A 25894-nucleotide genomic window follows, 5' to 3' on the forward strand; every position below is an offset into this window, starting at 1 on the left:
ACTGCGTGGCAAAGTGCATGATGGGAGACGTAGTTCTGGTTTGCAAGGGGATCAGGGCGCCGACAGGAAATATTAGGGGGCGGACGTACTACTATTCCCAGCGTGCAACGCGTCAAGCGGATAGGACAGGAGTCAGGCCACAGCCAAAGTGCGATAGGCCATCTGGGATGTGTAGTGTATAGTACTGTAATCTCCCTGTCATTCTGGTACTTGTAGTACTAGTTATACAGCAGCTGGAGAGACTATGCTGATGTTCCCTTTACAAACAGCATAACCTTGATGATGGAGTTGGGCTTTTTATTAGGTGTTTTACTCTTAGGGACAATTCAGGATTGGATATGGGGGGCAGTGAATGTTTTTGGGGTGTGTCTTAGACCAGGGGTTCCCAATCTTTTTAGAATCACGGCACCCTAGAGTACCACAATTTTTCCACGGCACCCCTAGGCCCAAAAAAATATATATAAAATTGTGTTTATATGTGCTTCTAAGGTTCAGTTATGTGGTAAAGGGCTGGATTTGCTTCTGATTGTACACATATTTATGATTGGCAGCCACCAGCACTGGTTTTGTCCATAAATAATTAATCATAAATAATTTGAATGGTCCTGGATGACCAACCCGAGGCACCCCTGCAAGTGTCCCGAGGCACCCCAGGGAGCCGCGGCAAACAGTTTGGGAACCACTGTCTTAGACCATAGTTGAAATGACTCCCCCTTATTTTTGCCTGAGGCCATGCTGCATGACATAGGGCTACTCAGACGTTTAATCATTGGCTGAGCAATGGCCAACACTGTGTCTTTGTACACAGCCGCTGGGACATGCCGAGCCGCAGGTGGGTGTAGCAGTACAAATCCAGGTGACCAGCATTTTCCTATCTTTCCATGTTCACTGCAATACACCATTTGCAGCTGTGGCGGCATTAGCGTACGTCTCTCTACCATGTCCTAAAACAGAGGTTCTCAAACTGGGTCCTGACCCCAAAGTGGGTCCCGGCCTTCTCAGCATGGGGTCGCGACTCCATGCTGCTGACCACATACCTCCCAACTTCTGCAGTTGGGAGGTCGGGACTCTCGCGAAAAGGGGGCATGGCCTCGTGGGATGACGCGTCCTCCGGCTGCGCCCCGTTTTCCGCATGCGCACAGCGTCTATTCTTGGCAGGTTGGGGGGACTCCCAACTGTCCCCCCCCCCACCGCGGGACAATGGCAGCCCCGGGCGGGACGGGGGAATGTCCCCGAATATCGGGACGTTCCCACGGTAAGCGGGACAGTTGGGAGGTATGTGACCATCAGGTGGATGACTTTTCTAATTTCAGTCATTCAAAGAGTCTGAAAAATCTGTTGAATTGTCTGTTACTTCAGACTTGTCACATCATTTTCTGCCTTCACAATGCTGCCATGTATGTGCTGTCTGCTGACCACACATGTGATGACCTTCTGCAGTAACTTGCTGTATTTATTTTTATTGTCTGATGGGGTCCCAGAGCAAAATAGTTTGAGGACCCCTGATCTATAATAATTATAGACAGCGCATCAGCTGACCTTTAGAGCAGGGTTGCCGACCCTCCCGGAATTTCCGGGAATCTCCTGAAAATCGGGGCCCCCTCCCGGCCCCCCGGAAGGGTGGGCAACCCTCCCGGATTCAGGGGGGACCCCCACTGACCCCCGGATCACGGCATTAAAATGCCGCAATCCTTGGGTCTCAGAGGAGGGGGCGGGGCTAAAATGACACCCGAATTCGCTGGTTTAACAGCATGGGGCGGGGCTTAGTGATGTCAGGCTTAAGCCCCGCCCCTGAGCGGCTACTGTATCTCTCCTCTCCGGGCTTCTGCCGGAGAGGAGAATAAGAAAGTCGGCAACCCTGCTTTAGAGGTGCAGGAAGTCGGTGACCTCATTGCTGTCATTGTACTGCAGTCAGTGGTTATATGTTTCCTGCTCCTATTGAGCAGCAGCTAGGGTTGCCACCTCATCCATTTTATCCTGGAGACATATTAATTACACAGGTTCTGTGGCTGGCTCACTTCAAGACTCAATTTCAACTGTTTTTTTTTTTAAACAGCCATCAGACTTCATTCCAACTGTGTTTTTTTAATCAGCCACAGAACCTGTGTAATTAATATGTCTCCAGGATAAAAGGGATGAGGTGGCAACCCTAACAGCGGCTGAAGGGCCCAACGGGGCTCTCACCAGCATTCTTGTTCTGTTTTGGCAGTGTAATTCTGACACAATCCCCAATATAAACAAGAAAAAGAAGTGGCGCTGGTATTGATGAAATAATCATACAAATATTTAATAACAATTTAAAATAACATATCATTAGACATTCACATACAATAATAAAAATAAGGTGGGTCAATAACTGGACCAGAAGCTGAATGGATTGGACCCAAGAAAAATGGAAATGGGTGGTAGCTGGGGTAATAAGGGGGGGGTTGCCCAATAGTTACCACTGTTGGTGATTAGGATCCAGTCCCATAAATAGATTTCCAATGGTCCTCAAATGGGTGCGAGAGTGGGGGCCACAGTAAGTTGGAGGCCCAGTGGATGTTGTAGGGTTGTAAACTGTTTAGGCCGCAATTTCCCACATCGCTTAGAGGCTCCAATAGGGGGATAGGATCAAATAGCAGGTGTCCTCAGGGTTGGAAATTTTAAGACCACCTGGTCAAAGATCTCAGTCTGTGGTGACCAACCGTGATTCCTGCTTGAAGAAATATCCACGTGGTGTCGGCAATAGGCCACTCTCCAAATAGGCCCATTTTGTAGCTGAGGGTCAGGGCTTTCCAACGAGACCAGCCCTGCGTCGCTAGCCCCCCAGGGAACCGGAGATACCGCCAGGCAAACCTGGAACGGTTTCCCCATAGGATAACATAGGACCCGCTAATTCCGACCTCCACCCGGTTCCAACAGCTGCCAGTTCCCCCTACAGCATCACAGAAGCTCGAGGTTGATCTTAGTCAAGCCCAACTCGCTGGGCCTTCAATCTGATACCAGGCTGGTCCATATGGGTTCATTGGTTCTAGAGATATTGCAGGTAAAACTATTTTTTTTTTAATCTCTGAAATGTAATTTCATGGCTGTTCATGTTGTTTGAGGACAGATTTCTTTGGAACCAAATGGCCCAGTTTCACAGGACCAAAATCATTCGAAGGCTACATGTAAATGGGACAGTTGGTTCCGAAGATATAGCTGGTTGTTTAAAGGGGGGCGGGGGTGGTTTTCTCTCCCCCTCACACCAGAAAATGCAGGGACTAGGCTGGTGTAAAAGGGGCCAGTCCGAGAATGTCCCTGCATGATCCTGGGACCATATTCCCTGCATTTTCTGGTATGAAAGGGGTATTATTTCAAATAGCCGGGACATGCAGTGCTCTGAATACAGCCGGGCAGCCCCCTGCTCTCTACCCGGCTGTTAATGGCTGTCATTTCTGCCCGGTGGTGACTGTCCCCCAGTTACCGCGAGCTTGTATTCCCCCTTGGCAATGAGCATGTAATCCCACATAGCAACGACATGGAACCCCTGGCAATGAGCATGGAACCCCTGGCAATGAACATGGAACCCCTGGCAATGAACATGTAGGTAAGCAACACTTATGTAGCATAATTTTTAATAGGCTTTATGGTGTTAGGCATAATACGTAATGGAGATTATGGTGTGAGGCTTAACATGTAATGGGCATTATGGTGTAAATTTTTAATGTGCGCCTTTGGCGCGCAATGCCCCTATTTATTAAGCATATTGTGCATTATTGCTCAATCTGTTTGGTATAGTGCAGGCATGTCCAAACTATGGCCCTCCAGCTGTGAAACTACAAGTCCCATCATGCATTGCCACAGTTTTGCAATTAGGGAATGCTAAAACTATGTCAAGGCATGCTGGGACGTGTAGTTTCACAACAGCTGGAGGGCCACTGTTTGGACATGCCTGGTATAGTGTGTATTTTGGCTCAATCCATGTGGCAAAATGTGAATTTTGCCTTAATCTGTGTGGCATAATGTGAATTTTGACTCAATCTGTGTGCCATAGTGTGAATTTTTGCTCAATCGGTGTGAATTTTGTTTCATTCCATGTGGCATAATGTGTAAGAAGCAAGTATAGTATAAGGGGTTACTATTGTGTTGCATGATTTGAAGAAGGAGTATATGGTGTGGTAAACTTAGGTTACCACATAAAAGGTGCTGACATATTGTCTACCAAGTTTCGGTTTTCAGTATTTTTTTATGACTGGAGTGCTGCCTCACCCCGTAAGTATCTTAGGACATCAGCGTCCTGCGGGTGCACCTTTGGAGTGCACCCGCCAATATATCTCCCTGCATTTTTCTTATGCCAGCCCCCTGCCTTTTCCAGGCATATATAATTAGTTGAAAGTATTTACACAAATAGAGACACACCCATGAGCAGACCACCCAAACAGAACACTGGTCACGCTTCCCACATTATTAGGTGCTAGACGCAACCACTATTATTGCGCATAATAGGCCCTTGATCATTTTCAGCTCCAGGCCCATTTAGACCTTAATCTGGCTCTGCATACTTGCCTACTTTAAATGTCTCATCTCTGGGAGAAGCCTAGAGAGGAGACTATCTGTAGCATTTCCATGGGCAGGGCCACAACTTGAAATCATCAAGCCCCGCCCCCCAGTACATTAAATGCAGTGATTCGCGGATCATCGGGAAGGGGGCTAACGTGATGCGATTTGCATCATTTTGTCCCAGCCCACTCCCAGAAGAGCCACAAATACCGGTAAATTTCCAGGTGGACTCGATTTTTGGGAAGGTAGGCAAGTATGGAGTAATGTCCCGACAATCCCTGAATCAGACACTGAGTAGCAGGGGGAGGCAGCACAAAAAAAAAAAAGTGGTGGGTCGGTGCAGAGAGGGGGCAGCTGAGCAGTTGCATAGACCAGAAGTGGAGGCGGAGCCACAGGATGGACCAGGGACTTGGCGGAGCTGTGGAGATGCAGACAGCAGCTGCTACATGAATGGATTCAGGGAGGAAGATGGAGCTGCAGGACAGACCAAGGGGCAGAGGAGAGGAGGTCACGGGCCAGGGGAGGAGGTAGGCAGTGGCTGGACTGGTCTATCTGGCCAGCAGCCTTTCAGCCATTTGCCAGAACTGCCAGAAGGCCAGTCCGGCCCTGGACCTGTATCTCACTATATAAAAATATATAAAGAAGTATCCTAGTTTTATTGAAATAAATAAACATGAAAAAGTGTTTTCATTTTTTTTATTATTATTCAAAACCTACAGAAATAGGCAGACACTGTGCAGATGGGAGAGATGTTGGATGGTCTGATGGAAAATATATAGTATAGAACTGCACTTTTATATATATATATAGATATAGAGAGAGAGAGAGAGAGAGAGAGAGAGAGAGATATCCACCTATGCCGGCACTCCAAAAAGTCAGCTGCTCCGGTGCCACTGTTAGTACGAATAGTGGATCCAAGAAAAGAGCACTCTGGAGACTTTGCATTCAAATCAACCAATCTGTATTGCAGTATATCGGTATAAACGTTTTCAGGACCTGAGTCCCTTCCTAGGTATCTGAGGAAGGGACTCAGGTCCTGAAAACGTTAATACCGATATAGTTACATAGTTACATAGTGGGTAAGGCTGAAAAAAGACTTGCGTCCATCTAGTTCAACCTGGTATAGATATCTGTCACGGCTAAAGGGCTGGATGGAGTCGTGTGGTGCACAGGAACTGGAGACGGACCAGGAGGAGTAGGATTGAAACGTGCCGGTTTAATAACGGATTTCATAAATGATAAACTTCACTCAAATACTTCTTTAAGTGACAGTTGGATAACTTAAATAGAGTCCAGCACAATACTAATAACGGGCAGGTAAATCTGGAAACGTATACTTGATGAGCCAGAGTACATAGAGGAAGATCCGGAAAGAGGTTGATTTGATGATAGAAGAAATGGATCCGGATGACTGAAAGATGATGGAATGAATGAGTTGAATGAAGAAGGACAGCGGAAAGCTGAGCAGGGTAATTCTGGGACACAAGCAGGAACAAGCACTAGGTAGGACTTGCAGCATTGGTGTCAGGAGAAAACTTCCTTGTAGAAAGATGCAGGGAGCAAGGCACCAGAGTCAGGAGAGAAAGAGCCAGGATCCAGGAAACAGCTAGGAGTTGTGAATGACTCCAAAGACTCATTGCACTGACACTGAACAGCCTAGGCAGATCCCCTATATCCCCAGGGGGCGGCTGCCATTGGCTGTCAGCGCAGGAAGAGGAGGGAACCTCCACTCTGGGCCAATCTGTCTCCTGCCCTCAACCAAGATGGCGACGCCGGCCTCCCCTGCTGCCATCCCTACCTGGAGCTGCCCCTACTCGCACGCCGCAGCCTGGGACCTGCACACGCTAGCCGGCGGCGGGCGCGGACGGGTGAGTACTGTACCCGCCGCGCTCCGTCGCGGCTACGTGTGACAGTACCCCCCCTTTTCAGGGTGACCCCAGGGCACCTATGGGCCTTGTGAGGATTTCTCTGAAGAAATTGCTTTATCAGCTTCGGAGCGTGAAGATCAATGGAATCCACCCAAGAGTTCTCTTCGGGACCAAACCCAACCCATTCCACCAGATACTGGGTACGAGATTTGCGGCAGCGAGAGTCTATAATGCGTCTTACCTCGAATTCAGCCCCACTCTCGGAGTTAATCTTGGGCGGTTTGGGAATCCTATTTTGATAAGAGTTCAACCTTAAAGGCTTGAGGAGGGACACATGGAAGGAATTCGAAATCCTTAGGGAAGGAGGAAGTTGAAGTCTATAAGCGACCGGATTAATGACTTGGATGATAGGGTATGGCCCAATGAACCGAGGAGCCAGCTTCATAGAGGGCAGACGGAGGCGTATATGGCGGGTAGACAGCCATACCCGGTCTCCGACTTTCAATCGGGGCGCTGCCCTTCTTTTTCTGTCTGCCATCCTCTTGTATCGGGCGGAAGATTTAAGAAGAGCGGTGTGGACTTCTGACCAGATTTTAGCAAAGCGTTGTAATGAAGTGGTTGCTGCAGGAACTTCGGAAGAGGATAATTCTGAGAAATCCGGAGACCGTGGATGTTTGCCGAATACTGTAAAGAAGGGAGTGGTTCCGGAGGAAGAGTGATAGGAGTTGTTATGCATATATTCTGCCCACGGGAGAAGATCCACCCAGTCATCTTGGGAAGACGAGACAAACAGTCGGATAAAGGCCTCCAAGTCTTGATTCACCCGTTCTGTCTGGCCGTTGGTCTGGGGGTGAAAGGCAGTGGAAAACTTGAGTTTGACCTGTACCGCGGCACAGAGAGCTCTCCAGAACTTTGCAACGAACTGTACTCCGCGGTCGGATACAATCTCTTTGGGCAGTCCGTGGAGTTTAAAAATGGTTGAGATAAACAGCTGGGCCAGTACTGGAGCAGAGGGGAGACCTTTTAGTGGGAAAAAATGGACCATTTTAGAGAATCGGTCAACCACTACCCAGATTGCAGTATGACCTTTTGAGGGAGGTAGTTCACAAATGAAGTCCATTGACAGATGGGTCCATGGTTCTGTGGGAATGGTTAGAGGGCGGAGAGGACCAGCGGGAGTTGTTCTGGGCACCTTATGCTGAGCACATCTCACACAAGAGGCGACGAAGTTGGTTACGTCGTGGCGGATGGTTGGCCACCAATAAGAACGTGACAGGAACATCAAGGTCTTTTGTGCTCCTGCGTGCCCTGCGAAGCGGGAAGAATGTGCCCATGTCAATATTTTCTTGCGGAGTTCGGGGGGAACAAACGTTTTACCTGGAGGAGGAGATGGCTGTATGGTTACTTGGGCGAAGACCACCGGATCGAGGATTGGACGAGGAGGTGTCTCTAGGTCAGAAGTCGTCTCAAAGGAGCGGGATAGAGCGTCCGCCTTAGTATTCGTGGTTCCAGGTCGGAATTTAATTTGGAAATCAAAGCGTTCAAAAAACATCGCCCAACGGGCTTGGCGGGCAGTAAGGCACTGAGCCTGTTTAAGAAAGGACAGATTTTTGTGGTCTGAATACACGGTGATCTTATGCCGTGCCCCCTCCAGAAGGTATCGCCACTCCTCTAACGCAGCCTTGACTGCAAGCAACTCCTGTTCCCCGATGGGGTAATTCCTCTCTGCCGGAAGGAATTTTTTGGAGAGGAAGGCACAAGGGTGTAATTCTTGATCCTCACCTTTTTGTGACAAGATGGCCCCGATCCCTTCCGAGGATGCGTTCACCTCGAGAATGAAGGGCCTGTCGAGGTCTGGTTGGAGGAGGATTGGTGCCGTCACGAATGCTCTTTTTAACTGCTGGAAGGCAGAGGATGCTTCGGGCGACCATCGGCTTGGATCAGCTCCTTTGCAAGTGAGAGCAGTGAGGGGAGCAGCGATAGTAGAGAAGTTCCGGATAAATCGCCGGTAATAGTTTGAGAACCCTAGGAATCTCTGAATTCCTTTGAGCGTTGTGGGGGCTGCCCAGTCTTGGATGGCTCTCACCTTCTCTGGGTCCATCTCTATCCCAGTGGCGGAGAGAATGTGACCCAAGAATGGAATGGACGTGACCTCAAAAACGCACTTCTCCAACTTACAGAACAGTTGATTTTGGCGAAGACGTCGTAGGACTTCGGACACTGTCTGTCTGTGAAGTTGAAGATTTGGAGAGAAGATGAGTATATCGTCTAGATAGACTACGATGGAGTGGTACAGCAAGTCCCGAAAGATATCATTTACAAACTGTTGGAAGACGGCGGGGGCGTTACAAAGGCCGAAGGGCATCACCAGGTATTCATAGTGACCGTCGCGCGTATTAAAAGCCGTCTTCCACTCGTCACCTGGACGGATCCGGATCAAATTGTAGGCCCCTCGCAGGTCCAATTTAGTAAAGATTGCCGCCCCTCTGATCTTGTCGAATAGTTCTGCGATAAGGGGTAAGGGATAGCGGTTTTTAATGGTGATGTCGTTCAGGCCCCTATAGTCGATACATGGCCGAAGACCGCCATCCTTCTTTTTCACAAAGAAAAACCCGGCCCCGGCCGGAGAAGTAGATGGTCGAATGAAACCTTTGTTTAAGTTCTCTTGAATGTACGAGGACATGGCCTCAGTCTCGGGTAGCGACAGAGGATAGATGCGGCCACGAGGAGGGAATTTCCCGGCCACCAGTTCTATCGGGCAGTCCCAAGGACGGTGAGGAGGCAGGGTGTCGGCACCTCCTTTACTGAAGACATCTGTAAATGAACGGTATGGTGCGGGTATAGGCAAGGGTGGAGCTGAAGAGGATGAAGGACAGTTATCCTCATGTTGTGGATGGGTCTGGTAGACCGGAAGGATCTGAGGAATGCAGGTAGACTGGCAATCTGTTCCCCAGGCCTTGACCTCCATATTGGTCCAATCGATGTGTGGGTTATGTTTAGAGAGCCAGGGAAGGCCCAGGACCATTGGATGTGAGGACTGTGGAAGAATGAAGAATTCGAGGGTCTCTTGATGTAGAGCTCCTATGAGCAGTGTCACCGGGGTGGTCTGATGGGTGATTTGTCCACTACGAATTCGACTCCCATCCACTGCAGTGAGGACCAGCGAATGATCCAGGGGTTGCACCGGCAGGGCATGTTGGGTGACAAAAGAAGACGAAAGGAAATTTCCCGCTGCCCCAGAGTCCAATAGGGCCTGAACTCTTTTTCTCCCTTGGGGACACACAAGGGTAACCGGAATGGTGGAATCAGAAGAAGAGGGAGATGGAAGCAAGACTCCTAATCGGACCTCCCTCGTGGAGATTAGGAGCGGTCGTTTCCCGGCCGCAGCGGGCAGGAAGCCAACAGGTGAGCTGAGGAGCCACAGTACATGCACAGATTCTCTCGCCGTCTTCGGGACTTCTCTTCGAGAGAAAGACGAGAGCGGTTGATTTGCATGGGCTCATCTGTTGACACCGCAGGAGGCGGGGTTGGTCTGGAAGCGGGTGCGACATTGGAAGGGAATCGAGGGCGAAGGCAATCAGAGCGATTCCTCTCAAGTTGGCGTTCTTGGAGTCGCAGATCGACCTTGTTACATAATGAAATGAGTTCAGCCAGGGTGGAAGGAGAATCGCGAGTTGCTAACTCGTCCTTGATGCGGCCGGCTAGGCCGTTCCAGAAGGCAGAGACGAGAGCCTCTTCGTTCCATCTGAGTTCGGAAGCCAGGGTTTGAAATTGCACAACATATTGTCCCACTGGGCGACTGCCCTGACGAATTCTTAGGATCTCCGTGGCTGCGGAGGACACTCTGCCAGGCTCGTCGAAGATGCGACGGAAGGAAGCCACAAATTCTTCATAGTTGTTGAGGATGGGATCCGCACGCTCCCAGAGGGGGGACACCCACTCCAGGGCTGGGCCCGCCAGTAGGGACACGATGTAAGCCACTCGAGTCTTGGGAGAGGGGAAATTGGAAGGCTGGAGGGTAAAATGGACGTCACATTGATTCAGGAATCCTCGACACCCCCTTGGGGACCCGTCATATTTACTGGGGGTTGACAGCTGCAGATGGTGAGGAGCAGCTGGCCCCGGAGAAGCAGCAGAGGCCGAAGCTCCGGAGGTAGGTGCTGCCGAAACTGAGGGAGCCACCTGAGGTGGTGACAAGGTCTGGAGGAATTGAGCCACTTGACGCTGGGTAGCCTCTACTTGTTCCAAGCGAGCCATGATGCCTTGAAGAACATCCGTCATGGAGGCCTGTGCTTCACCCGATTCCATCGGGTCAGTGCAAACTGTCACGGCTAAAGGGCTGGATGGAGTCGTGTGGTGCACAGGAACTGGAGACGGACCAGGAGGAGTAGGATTGAAACGTGCCGGTTTAATAACGGATTTCATAAATGATAAACTTCACTCAAATACTTCTTTAAGTGACAGTTGGATAACTTAAATAGAGTCCAGCACAATACTAATAACGGGCAGGTAAATCTGGAAACGTATACTTGATGAGCCAGAGTACATAGAGGAAGATCCGGAAAGAGGTTGATTTGATGATAGAAGAAATGGATCCGGATGACTGAAAGATGATGGAATGAATGAGTTGAATGAAGAAGGACAGCGGAAAGCTGAGCAGGGTAATTCTGGGACACAAGCAGGAACAAGCACTAGGTAGGACTTGCAGCATTGGTGTCAGGAGAAAACTTCCTTGTAGAAAGATGCAGGGAGCAAGGCACCAGAGTCAGGAGAGAAAGAGCCAGGATCCAGGAAACAGCTAGGAGTTGTGAATGACTCCAAAGACTCATTGCACTGACACTGAACAGCCTAGGCAGATCCCCTATATCCCCAGGGGGCGGCTGCCATTGGCTGTCAGCGCAGGAAGAGGAGGGAACCTCCACTCTGGGCCAATCTGTCTCCTGCCCTCAACCAAGATGGCGACGCCGGCCTCCCCTGCTGCCATCCCTACCTGGAGCTGCCCCTACTCGCACGCCGCAGCCTGGGACCTGCACACGCTAGCCGGCGGCGGGCGCGGACGGGTGAGTACTGTACCCGCCGCGCTCCGTCGCGGCTACGTGTGACAGATATCCATTGCTGATTTGGTAGGTTCTGGTATTTTACAGACAAATTATATTTCTTATTTGTACCCATGGATGTTTTTCTCCAGTAAATGTTTGTCCAACTTTGCCTTGAATGCATTTAATGAGCCAGCCGTTACCACCTCTCTGGGAAGAGAGTTCCAGAGTTTGACTGTTCTGACCGTAAAGAAATTCTTTCTACTAGCTGAATGAAATCTTTTTTCTTCTAATCTATACTCATGCCCTCGCGTCCTAGATTCCTTTCTAGTAGAAAAGAGGGTACATGACAGTTCCTTATATTGGCCCTTGATATACTTGTACATGTTGAGCATGTCCCCCCTTAAACGTCTCTTTTCTAATGTAAATAGTCCCAAATTGCTTAATCTCTCCCCGTAGCTTAAATTCTCCATTCCCCTAATAAGCTTTGTTGCTCGCCTTTGGACTTTTTCTAATTCTATGATGTCCTTTTTATAGTGTGGGGCCCAGAACTGTACTCCGTACTCTAGGTGAGGTCTCACCAATGCTTTATATAGTGGCATAATTACCCTCAAGTCCCTAGTTTCCATTCCCCTCTTAATACATGCCAGAATTTTGTTGGCCTTTTTTGTAGCTACATTACAATGGGCACTACATCCTAGTTTGCTGTCTATTTGGACTCCTAGATCCTTTTCAAGTATGGAATTACCCAGTTCCTCTCCGCTAAGGTTGTAACTTGCACACTGGTTGTGTCTCCCAAGGTGCATAACCTTACATTTATCTACATTGAACCTCATCTTCCATTTTTTTGCCCACTCATCTAGAATTGCAAGATCATTTTGCAGCATGGTGACATCTTCTGATGATTTGATGACTTTGCTAAGTTTTGTATCGTCCGCAAAGATGGATACATTGCTGAGTAACCCTATCCCAATATCGTTAATAAAAATGTTAAACAAAATGGGCCCCAAAACCGAGCCCTGGGGCACTCCACTTAGTACCGGTATCATATCTGATACGGCACCATTCACAACCACTCTTTGGGCCTTATTTTGGTTCATTCTTTCTGACAAAATCCTTCTTAGATGGACAAAACCATGTGCACTGCAGGGGGGGCAGATGTAACATGTGCAGAGAGAATTAGATTTTGGTGAGTAATTTTGTTTCTGTGCAGGGAAAATACTGACTGCTTTATTTTTACACTGCAATATAGATCTCACTTTGAAGTAAAACCCCACCCAAATCTAATTCTCTCTGCACAAGTAACACCTGCCCCACCTGCAGTGCACATGGTTTTGCCCATCTAAGAAGGATTTTGTCAGAAAGAATGAACCAAAATAAGGCCCTTTGTTCTCTATTACATAGCCAATTCCCTACCCATCTGCAGATATTTTCACCCAATCCTAGGTTCTCCATTTTATTAATCAATCTCTTGTGTGGGACAGTATCAAATGCTTTAGCGAAATCTAGGAAAATCACATCTACAGCATTTCCATTATCGAGGTTTTTACTAACCTCTTCATAGAACCCTAGTAGATTAGTTTGGCATGAACGATTTTTCACGAACCCATGTTGGTTAGCACTGAGTAGACGGTGATGATCTAAATATTTCTGGATACCATCCCTTAAAAATCCTTCAAATAGTTTACCCACAATTGATGTTAAACTATACTATATATATACTGCAATACAGATTGGTTGATTTGAATGCAAAGTCTCCAGAGTGCTCTTTTCTTGGATCCACTATATATATAGATAGAGATATATATATATATATATATATATATATATATAGGTACAAATGTCACTCGGTACTCTCTATATGGGTCCCGGGTGCCTTCCACAATAGATAAACAGATATGGACAGGCTGGCGGCACTCACGGTAAGTAGATGAGTACACCGAGTGTGTCCTTTGTTTATTCATCTACTTACCATGAGTGCCGCCAGCCTGTCCATATCTATTGATATATATATATATTTGTGGAATGGCGGCACTCAGACGGCTGTTGAATAATTGAAGACCACACACTGGTCTCAGTGCCGCTGTTCCACAAATATGTATTTGCCAACCCTGGTTAGGGTCTGAGCTTGGGAAGGCACTGGACGCATATAACACTCCAGCAAGCAAGGGAGTGCCGGCTATTCATCTAGATCAGTGGTCAGGGAACTCCGTCCTCATTACCCCACGCAGTGCATGTTTTGCAGGTCTCCTCACAGAATCACAAGTGAAATAATTAACTCCACCTGCGGACCTTATAAAATGTGTCTGTGAGTAATTAGTACACCTGTGCACCTGCTGGGTTACCAGCAAAACATGCACTGTGTGGGGTAATGAGGACCGAGTTCCCTGACCACTGATCTAGATATATATCTATATATATTAGTGCTGGGCACGTTAACGCTTTAATATCGTGTTAACGCGGCAGCACATTATCAGCACGGGGGGCTGCTGCGGCGGCAGGGATCAGGAGACAGGGCTGGCGGGCACTGGGAAATTTACGGGGCTGCGCCGCAGGGGTGCAGAGTTTCTGTCCACATGCAGATGGAACCTTGTATACAATCCGTCTAACAGACAACTGACTGAGGATGAAATCACTGTTCTGAGTAAAGGATAAAGTTTTGTCCCTACTAATTCCTTTGATAGTCTAAGATGGAAAATTGATGTACAGTATTTGAACCGTCAATTAAAATTAAAATAATTGGTACTTATATGTTAGTTGGGCGCCCACTATAGTTAGTATGCTCATACCTCCACTATCCATGTCGGCATGGAGTTGATTTTACATAGTGAGGGGAGCGCAGCGAGCCCGAAGCGTGGCGAGCGTAGCGGAAAACTAAGCAAATAGCTTAGTGGGCGCCCAACTAACATATAAGTACAAAATAATTTTTTTCAATGCATGATGATGTTAGCTGTGAACGTCCCATAGAACCAAGATGTTTGCGTAAAAAATCCAACTTTGAATCGACCACCCGTAACCCCTCTATCTTTAGATGTACAAGTTGTTGGCGAGCAGATCGTAATAATTTTAGCAAAAACAAATGGCAAGCCTTATCAATTTTAGTAGCTATAATGATATAGTGATTCGGCCAGCGGATAAGGTGGGTGGTGTGAAACAATATTGTCTAGAGATAGACCCGTGATGGACCTATGACACGTGTGTCACTCGTGACACGCCAAGGCACTTTGACACACGTCTAAACCAGCTGGTGTGTGGAGAGTGAAAACACAGAAGTGCGCAAGGGAAGCGGCTAAGCCAGCTCGCAAGCTGCGCTGCCAACTGGAAGGGAACAGAGTGGGGGTGTCGCCTGCCCGCTGGAGGGAGCAGAGCTAGCTCCCACTCTCTATAGGCCACCCCCGCTGCTGTAGTCGGGCCTGTGGAAGCGTCGGCTGGGGACTACTGACCCGCCTCCTGCTGCTGAGTCCTGGCACCTGATCAATGGAGGCTACCAGAGGAACTTTGGGCGAGGACTGGGCTCCGGCGTCCTGCTGCTGCAGTAGCCATTTTGAAAAGGTGAGACCCTGCTGTTTCTGTCCAGGAGACCCACAGATTACCCTTCCTGGGACACCTTTCCCACACATGGCCTCTGTTGAACACTCTGCAGGCTCAGAACGCCACACTGTTCAGTGCTTCTATTGGCACTGGTAGCTGCCTTTTTACAGACACTGTATTAGTGCGGCCTTCCTAAATTATATCTTGCTCTTTCACATTGACTTTCATCTTTATAATGTGTGCCACAGTGTGTGGCATATGTATAATGGGCATCACGGTGTGTGGCATATGTATAATGGGCATCACAGTGTGCGGCATATGTATAATGGGCATCACAATATGTGGCATATGTATAATGGGCATCACAATATGTGGCATATGTATAATGGGCATCACAGTGTGTGGCATATGTATAATGGGCATCACAGTGTGTGGCATATGTATAATGGGCATCACGGTGTGTGGCATATGTATAATGGGCATCACAGTGTGCGGCATAAGTATAATGGGCATCACAATATGTGGCATATGTATAATGGGCATCACAGTGTGTGGCATATGTATAATGGAGCATCATGGTGTGTAGCATATGTATAATGGGCATCACGGTGTGTGGCATAAGTATAATGGGCATCACAATATGTGGCATATGTATAATGGGCATCACAGTGTGTGGCATATGTATAATGGGCATCATGGTGTGTGGCATATGTATAATGGGCATCACGGTGTGTGGCATATGTATAATGGGCATCACGGTGTGTGGCATATGTATAATGGGAATCATGGTGTGTGGCATATGTATAATGGGCATCACGGTGTGTGGCATGTGTATAATGGGCATCACGGTGTGTGGCATATGTATAATGGGAATCATGGTGTGTGGCATATGTATAATGGGCATCACGGTGTGTGGCATATGTATAATGGGCATCACGGTGTGTGGCATATGTATAATGGGCATCATGGTGTGTGGCATATGTATAATGGGCATCACAATATGTGGCATAAGTATAATGGGCATCACAATATGTGGCATATGTATAATGGGCATCACGGTGTGTGGCATATGTATAATGGGCATCACGGTGTGTGGCATATATATAATGGCTGCAAATATCACCAAATTATTGATAATTCTTGAAGTGACACGCGACTCAAGGAAGGCTACACTTTTTTACGATTTTTGACACACCAAGCCGAAAAGGTTAGCCATCACTGAGGTAGCCAAACAATTGTCTGACCATTCTGTGTATCACAAATTGTTGGGTGATCCTATTGATGATTATAAAAAAATACTTGATGGTTTATTATTACACTCTGTGAATAAGGGGCTAATTTCCAAGGATCTCTGTGATTATTTGATGGCTGATTTTCCTGTGGTGCCGTTCCTGTACCCACTTCCAAAAATTCACAAAAATATGGTTTCACCCCCAGGACGCCCGATCATTTTGGCGTGGGGTTCTCTATTTACCAACATAGCTGAATTTTTAGATTATCTTAAACCGTGTGTTCAGGATCGGCCTACCTATTTGAAAGACACTACTGGGTTGCTACTAATACTTGATGATTTTGGTCATATACCTAACAATTGATGGTTATTTACACTTTACGTTGTTAGCTTGTGTTCTAGCATTCCTCATGTAGGTGGTATATGTGCAGTGGAGAAACTTTTACAGGATAACCCCTTATATACAGGTCCAAATGTATCTTTGTTTTCTGCTTTGTTAAACATGATCCTTAAACAGAATTATTTTTACTGCAATGATGCCTATTATAGGCAATTCATGCCCCTTTCAGACCGCACTTTTTACCCGTTATTTTGCCGTTTTTTTACCGTTTTAAAATGACCCGTTTTTTTTTCTTTCATCCACTGTTTTCTATGGGTTAAAACGGTTCAGTGTTGTGAAGGAACAAAAACTGCATTGAAATACCGTTTAAGGACAAAAACTGCACTGAAATACCGTTTAAAGACATGCGGTGTGAAAGGGGTCTTAGCTGGCAGACTCGTTTTTAGAAACAATTTAAAATACCTGGTCAAAGCCAGTTTTGCGGTGTCAAAGCAGCATCAGTGGCTGTGCGATTGGTTCGCCCGTGGCACCGGCCTATGCCAACACATATGTTCGAAATTGAAAATTAAGCATTCTTTACCAGAGATCTGAGAGATAGGATCCTTTGTTACAAGCGATACATCAATGATGTACTGATTATATGGAAGGGGGACCCGTCAGACTTATGTACCCACATTGCAGAAGTTAAAGAGTGGGACTGTCCAATTAAATTTACTTACAGTAAAAGTTTAGAAGAGATTCCATTCATACAGGCAGCATGGATGGTGTAATGGTTAGCATTACTGCCTCACAGCACTGAGGTCATGGGTTTGATCCCCACCATGGCTCTAACTGTGTGGAGTTTGTATATTCTCCCTGTGCTTGTGTGGGTTTCCTCCGGGTACTCCGGTTTCCTCCCACAATCCAAAAATATACAGGTAGGTTAATTGACTTCCAACAAAATTAACCCTAGAATGTCTGTGTGCGCGTGTACATGTGGTAGGGAATATAGATTGTAAGCTCCTCTGGGGCAGGGACTGATGTGAATGTTAAAATATTCTCTGTAAAGCGCTGCGGAATCTGTGTGCGCTATACAAGAAACTGGTAATAAATAAATAATAAATAAATACAAGAGCAACCAGTGTTCTTATTTCATATATATATATATATATATATATATATATATATATATATATATATATATACTGTATATAGCGAGGGAGAGATCGGCACTCCAAAAGTTACACAGAACAGTATGAGCCTGGGGTACCTTCCAGTGTCTGGTTAACACAACAAATAGGATGGGGAGACGGTGGCACTCGCAGGACTTACAAAAACCTGTAAAACCATTCTACACAGAGTACATGACTGGGCCTATCAAGAACTTTAGTATGAAAGAGGTCAAGGATCAGCTCCCCCAAATATGGACATACAGCCTGCTGCTTCTCCAGCTCTCAGCTCTCCTCTTTATTGACCTCTGCAGATACAAACCAGTCATCATGTATCAGGGCCTGTGCCATGTCATCACCTACGGACTACTGTGCTTTGCGTCCAGTTTCCAGGCCATGCAGTGCCTTCAGGTTACCTCAGCTATGGTCACTGCATGTGACGTTGCCATCTTTTCTTAAGTATACAATGTGGCGAAAGCTGACAAGCATGACAAGGCCTTTATCTTTTGTAGAACATATAACTTGCTGGGATACACCATAGGAGCTCTGAGTTATCAGCTGATAGTGACGTATGGCCACTTCTCCTACTACCACCTGAACATTATTTCCTTGGGAAGTGCGTCAGTGGCTTTTATCACCTCCATTTTCTTGCCCACCCCCAGGATGAATGAGCCAAATTCACAATGTTTAAATGACCACATTAAGCATAAAGACAGGAACACTGTGCACTGCTGCTGCAATGTGGTGGTCAGGTTCCTCAAGCAGCAACGGCAGGACATCTGTGAGTGCTGTAGTTTCAACACCAGATGCTGATGAATATGGTGGTTACAATTAAGATTGATAGAAAACCATCTGACCGCAACACAGTTTCATCCAATCAGTACTCTAGTCGGCCATATTCCCAGTTTTTGTTAGAGCTAAAAGAATTGTTAGCAACCCGGTGGTTCTTGAACAAGTTCTTGATGAAATGTGTGAAAAATTCCTGATACGTGGTTACTCACCCCTGATTCTTAAAGCTGCTAGATCTAAATTAGATCAAATTGATAGGAAACAAACTTTAATGCCTTCTGGTAAATAAAAAACACTGATAATACTATCCATTGGGTACAACAATTTAATGTAGCCAATAAAATTATACAACAACGAATGAAACACCTTTGGCGTATGATTACAACAGACAAGGATTTATCAAAATTTAAACATACTAAAATCATGTCCAGCTATAAAACGGGAAAGAATCTGAAGGACTGGCTTGTCCGAACAGATATTACTGCCCTAGCACAATATGATCCATTGATACAACATAAGAGTCCTGAGTGGCATAAGTGCACGGGATGTACGACCTGTAGCCATATGATTACATCCAGATGGTTTTTTCATCCTTATACAGGAGAAAGATTCCCAATTAGATACCCTTTGGGCTGTGATAGCTCCTTTGTTGTATATATGGTGAAGTGCCCATGTGGGTTATGTTAAATAGGGAAGACTGCCAGGGCCTTCAAAGAAAGGATGGCCATGCACCATACTTCCATAGGCGTGCGCAGCCCATTTTTTTAGGGGGTGCACCATTGGAGGGGCGTGTCCATCGCCGCCTACTGGGCGTGTCCATCACGACCTAATGGGCATAAATGCAAAATAAATAGGTGACTTATTTATGTATATGCACTTAAGAGTGAATCATCCCCCCCCCCTCATATACTATAAACAGGGACAGTGTGCACCTAAGGAGTGCTGCAAAAATTTAAAGTATTACATATAATGCCACACACCATAATGCCATTACACATTATGCCAGGACTTGACAATAGCGACAGTGCGCGCCAAAGGCATGCGCCAAAAATTTACACCATAATACCTATTGCACATCACACAGCGATTACATAGTATACCATATGCCTTACACATTATACCACACTTTGTAATACCCATTACACGTTGCGCCCCACACTGTGATGTCCATTACATGTTACGACTCACACTGTTATGCCAATTTTGCTTCACACCATAATGCCAATTACATATTAGGCCACATAAAGGTACCATAATACCAATTACATATTAAGCCACACACTGTTATGCCAATTACCTATTACATCCCACACCATAATGCCCATGACATATTACGCCCACACCGAATTGCCTATTACACATTATACCATATGCTGTAATGCTCATTACACATTATTCCACACACAGCAATGCCCATTACACAGTATGCCACACACCAAATTACCCATTACACCACACTTATATGGTGTATAAGTGTATACATTACATATTATACCATGCACCATATTGCTCATTATACATTATGCCACACACCATAATGCCCATTACTTATTATGCCATATAAGTGCGCTTACCTACATGCTCGTTGTCAGGAGTTACATGTTCGATGCCAGGGTTTACATGCTCCATGCCAGGGGGTTACATGCCCCTTCACTTGGGGGGGGGGGTTGCATGCTCATTGCCATAGGAACTACATGCCTGTTGCCCAAGGGGCAAGGGGATATATGCTCATTGTCTGGGGGGATTACATGCTCGTTACCCACATATAATGCCCCCCCTTAGTTCTACATACATTATGCCCCGCATAGTGCCACATGCATAATGCCCCTGTAGTGCCACACACAATGCCCCAATAGTGCCACATACATACTGCCCCCATAGTGCCACACATCATACTGCCCCCATAGTGCCACACATATAATGGCCCTGTAGTGCCACATACTTAGTGCTACAGTATATATGCAGTGTCATGTATAAATGACAGAGCAGCCTGGAGCCTGTGGAGGAAGGCGAGAGCTAGCTGCCACTGCAGCAGTGTGTGGGCTGGGGACAAAGCTGCTGCTGCCAGGCAGATGAGGGGAGGGGGCGCCGGGGGAAGGAACTTGGCTGATGAGGAGGGAGCGTTGCTGCAGCCTGCAGGTGACCCCCGTGTCAGATGGTGCTCCTGGTTAGTAAGCGGGGAGGAGGACTCGTAGTGAGGAGCGCTGCCGCAGGTGACCCCGTCTCCCTGCTTAAGGAGCCGCTGGCTGTGGGGCCGGAGCGCATAGATACAGGTCCTGGCGCCGGAAACTGCTTCCGGCGACAGGCAGCCGCCGGGCAGCTCCACACTGCTGCTGGCAGGGGAGGACAGTGCTGCGTTCGTGCGGGGGGTGCCGGTCATTAGGAGGTGCCTGTGCACCCCTGGCACCCCCCGTGCGCACGCCTATGCGTACTTCCATTAGATCTGCATTAAAGGGAAAGCCATCTGACCAGCCAGCTAGTAAGAGGAGAGGTGATAGACACAAGCAACTCCTCCGTCTTGAATCCAATGGATTTTTACCTTAGATACAGTCAAACCCAGAGGGCTTTAATGATCACCTAAATTTAAATATATTTCCTTCATAATTGTGGTTATATTGACATGTAGATTGATCTGGGTAGCATGTGTTGGAACTAAATGGAAATATGGAGATCATCCCTTTCATTCATAGCTATATAATATAGGACACCGCAATACATGCAAAATATTATATATCCCGCATATTTATAATGGATGTTATTTATGTACATATCTGTATCATAGTTCTTTTAGTCTTTTTTTTATGTGTTCTTTATGGCAGTATAAGCCTGGAAGTAACTGACGGGTAACTCCAGAAGTTCTCTGCGGTTCAGCGTCCGGATGTTGAGCCTGCTCCGAGCTGCACGCCCGCCTCACATGTATGGTACTTAAGGTGAGCACTTTGTTCGTGTCAATTGTATTTGTTTCTTGTATGCTGCCTAAAGAAGGGGAATTAAAGTACCCGAAAGCTGGCACATTGGTGTCTGCGTGGAGTGTATATTATCAAAACCGACGGGTGCCACCTACTGGATTGGTAATATATATGCTGGACCAAAGCCAGGAAGATAATGAAGGACCTCAGCCATCCCAACAATGGACTCTTCTCCCTATTGCGATCAGGGAAACGCTACCGCTCATTGAAGGCAAACACAGAGCAAATGAGAAGGAGCTTCTTCCGCAGGCCATTAGAGCCCTCAACCAGACCTCCTGATACCGGGACTTTCCTTCCTTCTTTCTAGACATACCCCACACAATCTCTCTATCTACACTCTTCCTCAGCTGATCTACTTATTGTAACGTAAAGTAGGACAGTTGTATAAGCATTTCACTACATATTGTACTATGTATGACTTGTATGTGACAAATAATATTTGATTTATTAGATATATACAGTATTTATATATATATATACATATATACACATATATACATACACACAGTATATATAGCATGTGCACTCGGAGACTACAATAGAGTCAAAATATATATTTAAATAAAGTGCATAATACAAATACGGTCAAGTATCTCAATGTTTCGTGGGTATCAAGGTACATTGGTAAAATTTAATAAAGGGTCTGTGAACCCCAAAAGCCAGGATACTTGGACGCATTATGCACTTACATCTAAATACATCTAAATACATCTTTTGACACTATTGTCGTCTCTGAGTGCCGCGTTTTCCACACATGCTGCATTTACTTTTCCAGAAGGCACCGGAGTGACTGTTTATGGAAGGGTGAGTGCTTTGTGGTCACCCAGACAATTTCATATTTTACATAAAAAATTGACTTATATTTATCAAATGAGTTCTAAATTTAAGAAAACATATAGTCAAGACATTACCAAGGTTTGAAATAATGATTTTTTTTATTTCAAATAATAATTTTGTTCTTCAGACTTTGCTTTTGTCAAAGAATGCTCCTTTTGCAGCAATTACTGCATTGCAGACCTTTGGCATTCTAGCTGTTAATTTGTTAAGTTAATATGTCTGAAGAAATTTCACCCCACGCTTCCTGAAGCACCTCCCACAAGTTGGATTGACTTTTCCAGCACCAAAGCAGCCCCAGAACATCACATTACCTCCACCATGCTTGACAGATGGCGTCAGGCATCTTCCAGCATCTTTTAACTTGTTCTGCGTCTCACACCTGTTCTTCTGGGTGATTCAAACACCTCAAACTTTGATCCGTCTGTCCATAGCATTTTTTCCAATCTTCCCCCTTTACAAGAGACAGATTTATATTGTTGGTGGGAGAAGGTTGCAGGAGGACGTAGTGACGGTTGAGGTGGTAGCAGTAATCGACATGCGGGTGGGAGGATATTGGGGGGTTATGGTGCTGGGGATCTCGATGTACACAGAGTTGACTTCATCGAATTTTACTTTGACCTCAAATTGAGCGATGAGGTGGTGGGGGTGCTGAGGGGTGGGATAAAGGTGATGGGGGTGATCACACTGATGGTATGGTATGACCGGTGATGCAGGTGGATTAATTCGGTTGAGCTCAGAGAGCTCTCAGCTTTCTCGACATCTAAGAGAATGAGATAAATAAGTAGATGTAATTTCAGTATTATTGTCTTATATGTAACACTTACTACATAGGGATAGACATGTTATGTATGGGGATTGCACCATTTTCGCTGGAGCTAAAAGTTTTCTCTCAATAGTAAAAATTGGACCTGTCAAGGTCCATACTCACCAGGCGATTATGCCCAGCGTGAATGTGAAGCGATGATTGCTATCATCGCTGGGGGGAAATGTCAGCGCTATGCAAAGCCGTTCTCAAAGACGCTCATCTGCTGGTAACACCAGCAGATGAGCGGCTTTCCCAGCGATGATGCGGGATCATCGGCGGGCCATATACACTGGGCGGCTTTGAGCTGAAAGCCGCTCAAACTTGGTGTTTTCAGTGGCTTTCAGCTCATATTCGCCCAGTGTGTATGGGCCTTTAGTCTGTCCTGTGGTGTAATTATGTAGAACCAGTATATAGTTATTCTTACCTGTCTCTTGTCCCTTCTGCTTATATCTTCTGTAGCTGCAAGAATAAGAAAAATTGTTTAGTTATAGACCATAACTCTGTACCTGGGAACGGACCCTTCAGGTCCAATATTCATGCTAGATCCCAGAGATCCCACCCAAACTTATCAGCATGCTGTCTCCCTTGTATAAAGGAGAAGTAGAACCCCACACACACACACACACACCCACACACGCTTCATCACCACAACACAGTGACAAGTGACTTATGGTATAAGTTGGCATTCTAACATTACTCTTTATCCCTTTATGACCCCTTATCCATTTAAATGGACACGATTAGTAAATGTATTACATATACTGTATTGTGATGACAGCTGCCATTCAAATCCCAATGTCCATTTAAATGTACATTTAAAAAAACCTGTGAACATTTTCTGGCAGATTCTATCATAATATCGTATTAGAACTAATGCTGATGTTTTGGTGTAGGAGCTACAATGCTTTATGTGCCAAAAAAGACCCACCCACCCATATATATTTGGGGGTTCTTAGGGCCTCATTTGTCTATTTGACCACTGTCATCACTGAGATACATCAGAGACATACAATGGGTCATAAAGGGTTAATATGTCAACACATACCCCCCTAATGTCACTTTTATATAACCAAAATGTTCCATTCCTAAAGGCCCCCATACATTAGGCCAACCTAAATCGGACCTGTTTCCTTGGCAGCTCCCTGGGAGAGCTTAAATACCATTAGGCACTTGATGTGCCAAGTTTTGCATGTGATAAATCGCATTTGATTTATCACATGCAACTCCCGGGGAGCTGCAGGCAGAGGGAGCCAGGTGGGGGGAGTTCGCGGACAGCCGGGTAGGGGGAGCCGGGAGCCTGGCTGCAAAACCCATACAAATGAATGGGAAGCCACCGTTTGGGTGAGAGCTCTCACCCAATCAGTGGCTGACCATATATTTGTATGTTTTTTTCTTAACTACGCCCGGTGCCCCCTGCCCCCCTCTGCATCCCCACCAGCTCATGGAAACCCCCACCTGCCTCTCTGCGTCCCCCCGCCCGACTCCTAGTATCCCCCCGCCCCGGCTCCGGATATAACATCATGGGTGCCGCTGATGGCTGCACATGAGATTTATCTTATCTTATGTGCAGCCCCTCCAACCTCCGATCCGATGTGCACAGAACTGCGCATCAGATCAAATGTCATACATCGATTTCACAGCCCGATCCATCGGAATCAGGTGAAATCAAGCCCAAATCGCATAGGGGCCTTGAGATTCAGTATGGGCACTAGACATTGCACACAGTGTATATGTCTCCAGCCTGGAAAAGGGCTGTAGACATATAAACATACTGTATACACCGACCTGCCAATCACAATGTGTGTCTATTACATAATATAATAATAACATCTGGGAATATAATCAGTAACATCATGTGTAGAAGTAACTTACCATAAGTACAGGAAAACTGCGAATATCAGTATAGCAACTGCAAAGCCTCCAAACACAGCGGTGTAGATTATTCTGTCAGCTATGAAAGAGAAAACACATTTGGTCAATAAATGCCTGTCATTTCCATCCATGTTATACATAGCAATTCATTGTGTAAGACATGCAGGGCTGGCGCCACCACTAGGCAGCTTTGGGCATTTGCCTAGGGCGCCGGCCACTGGAGGGCGGGAATGAGCTGCAGGAAAGGTCCCGCCAGCGCCAAGGAGAGCAGGAGGAGGAAAGCTGCACGCACCTGCCAAGTTATTCAGGTGAGTGAGCCATATGCCTCCGCCCCCTCTGACTGGAGCCCGCCCATGTGTGTGTTACTCCCCCCCCCCCCAATCAGCGGCAATCATTGGTGGATGGCGGCCGCTATCCCTCCCTACCGCGGCGTGGAGCAGATAGGCGGTGGCTGTGGACACATCCCCCCCCCGTGCAGCAGGTGGACAGTGGACGCATCCCCCCAGACCGGGTCAGAGCGGAGGGGGGCTGGGGGGGGGGGTCACCTGGGGCATTGAAACGGCTTGCACCGGCCCTGAAGACGTGTATAGCAAAATTAGTCAGCAGGGCAAATATACAGGGGTATATTCAATTCCTGTGGGAAATGCCTTCTTGTCGGAAAGACGGTTCTGACTTGGAATGCTCCGAACTGTCGGAAACCAATTCAATTGGCAGAATAGCTGCCAATCCACCTGCTTTTGTCAGAAACAGGGCCAAATCCAACCTGTGGGATTTGGCCCTGTTTCTGACAAAAGCAGGTGGATGACTTGAATTGCTAGTGTGGGATCCATTGTGCCAAAGAATGTTGGAATGGATCCAACACTAATTGAATATACCCCAAAGTCTCTATACGCATTGCCTAAACTAGAAAGCCAGGGCCATCTATAGATGTGTTCACACCTCAG

General features: G+C 46.6%; 1 long non-coding RNA gene across 1 annotated transcript in view; it reads left to right on the forward strand.

Moving 5' to 3' along the window:
- The first annotated feature begins 190 nt into the window (after positions 1-190).
- The window catches only part of LOC146042428 (uncharacterized), a 38086-nt gene continuing 12382 nt past the window's right edge, over positions 191-25894 (forward strand). The window contains exons 1-2 of the long non-coding RNA XR_014463871.1: positions 191-3028; positions 21287-21397. This is a non-coding gene — a long non-coding RNA (uncharacterized LOC146042428). The remainder of the gene's footprint in view (positions 3029-21286; positions 21398-25894) is intronic.

The sequence above is a fragment of the Crinia signifera genome, chromosome 19, assembly GCF_055691185.1.
Source record: "Crinia signifera chromosome 19, ASM5569118v1, whole genome shotgun sequence".
Classification (NCBI taxonomy): domain Eukaryota; kingdom Metazoa; phylum Chordata; class Amphibia; order Anura; family Myobatrachidae; genus Crinia; species Crinia signifera.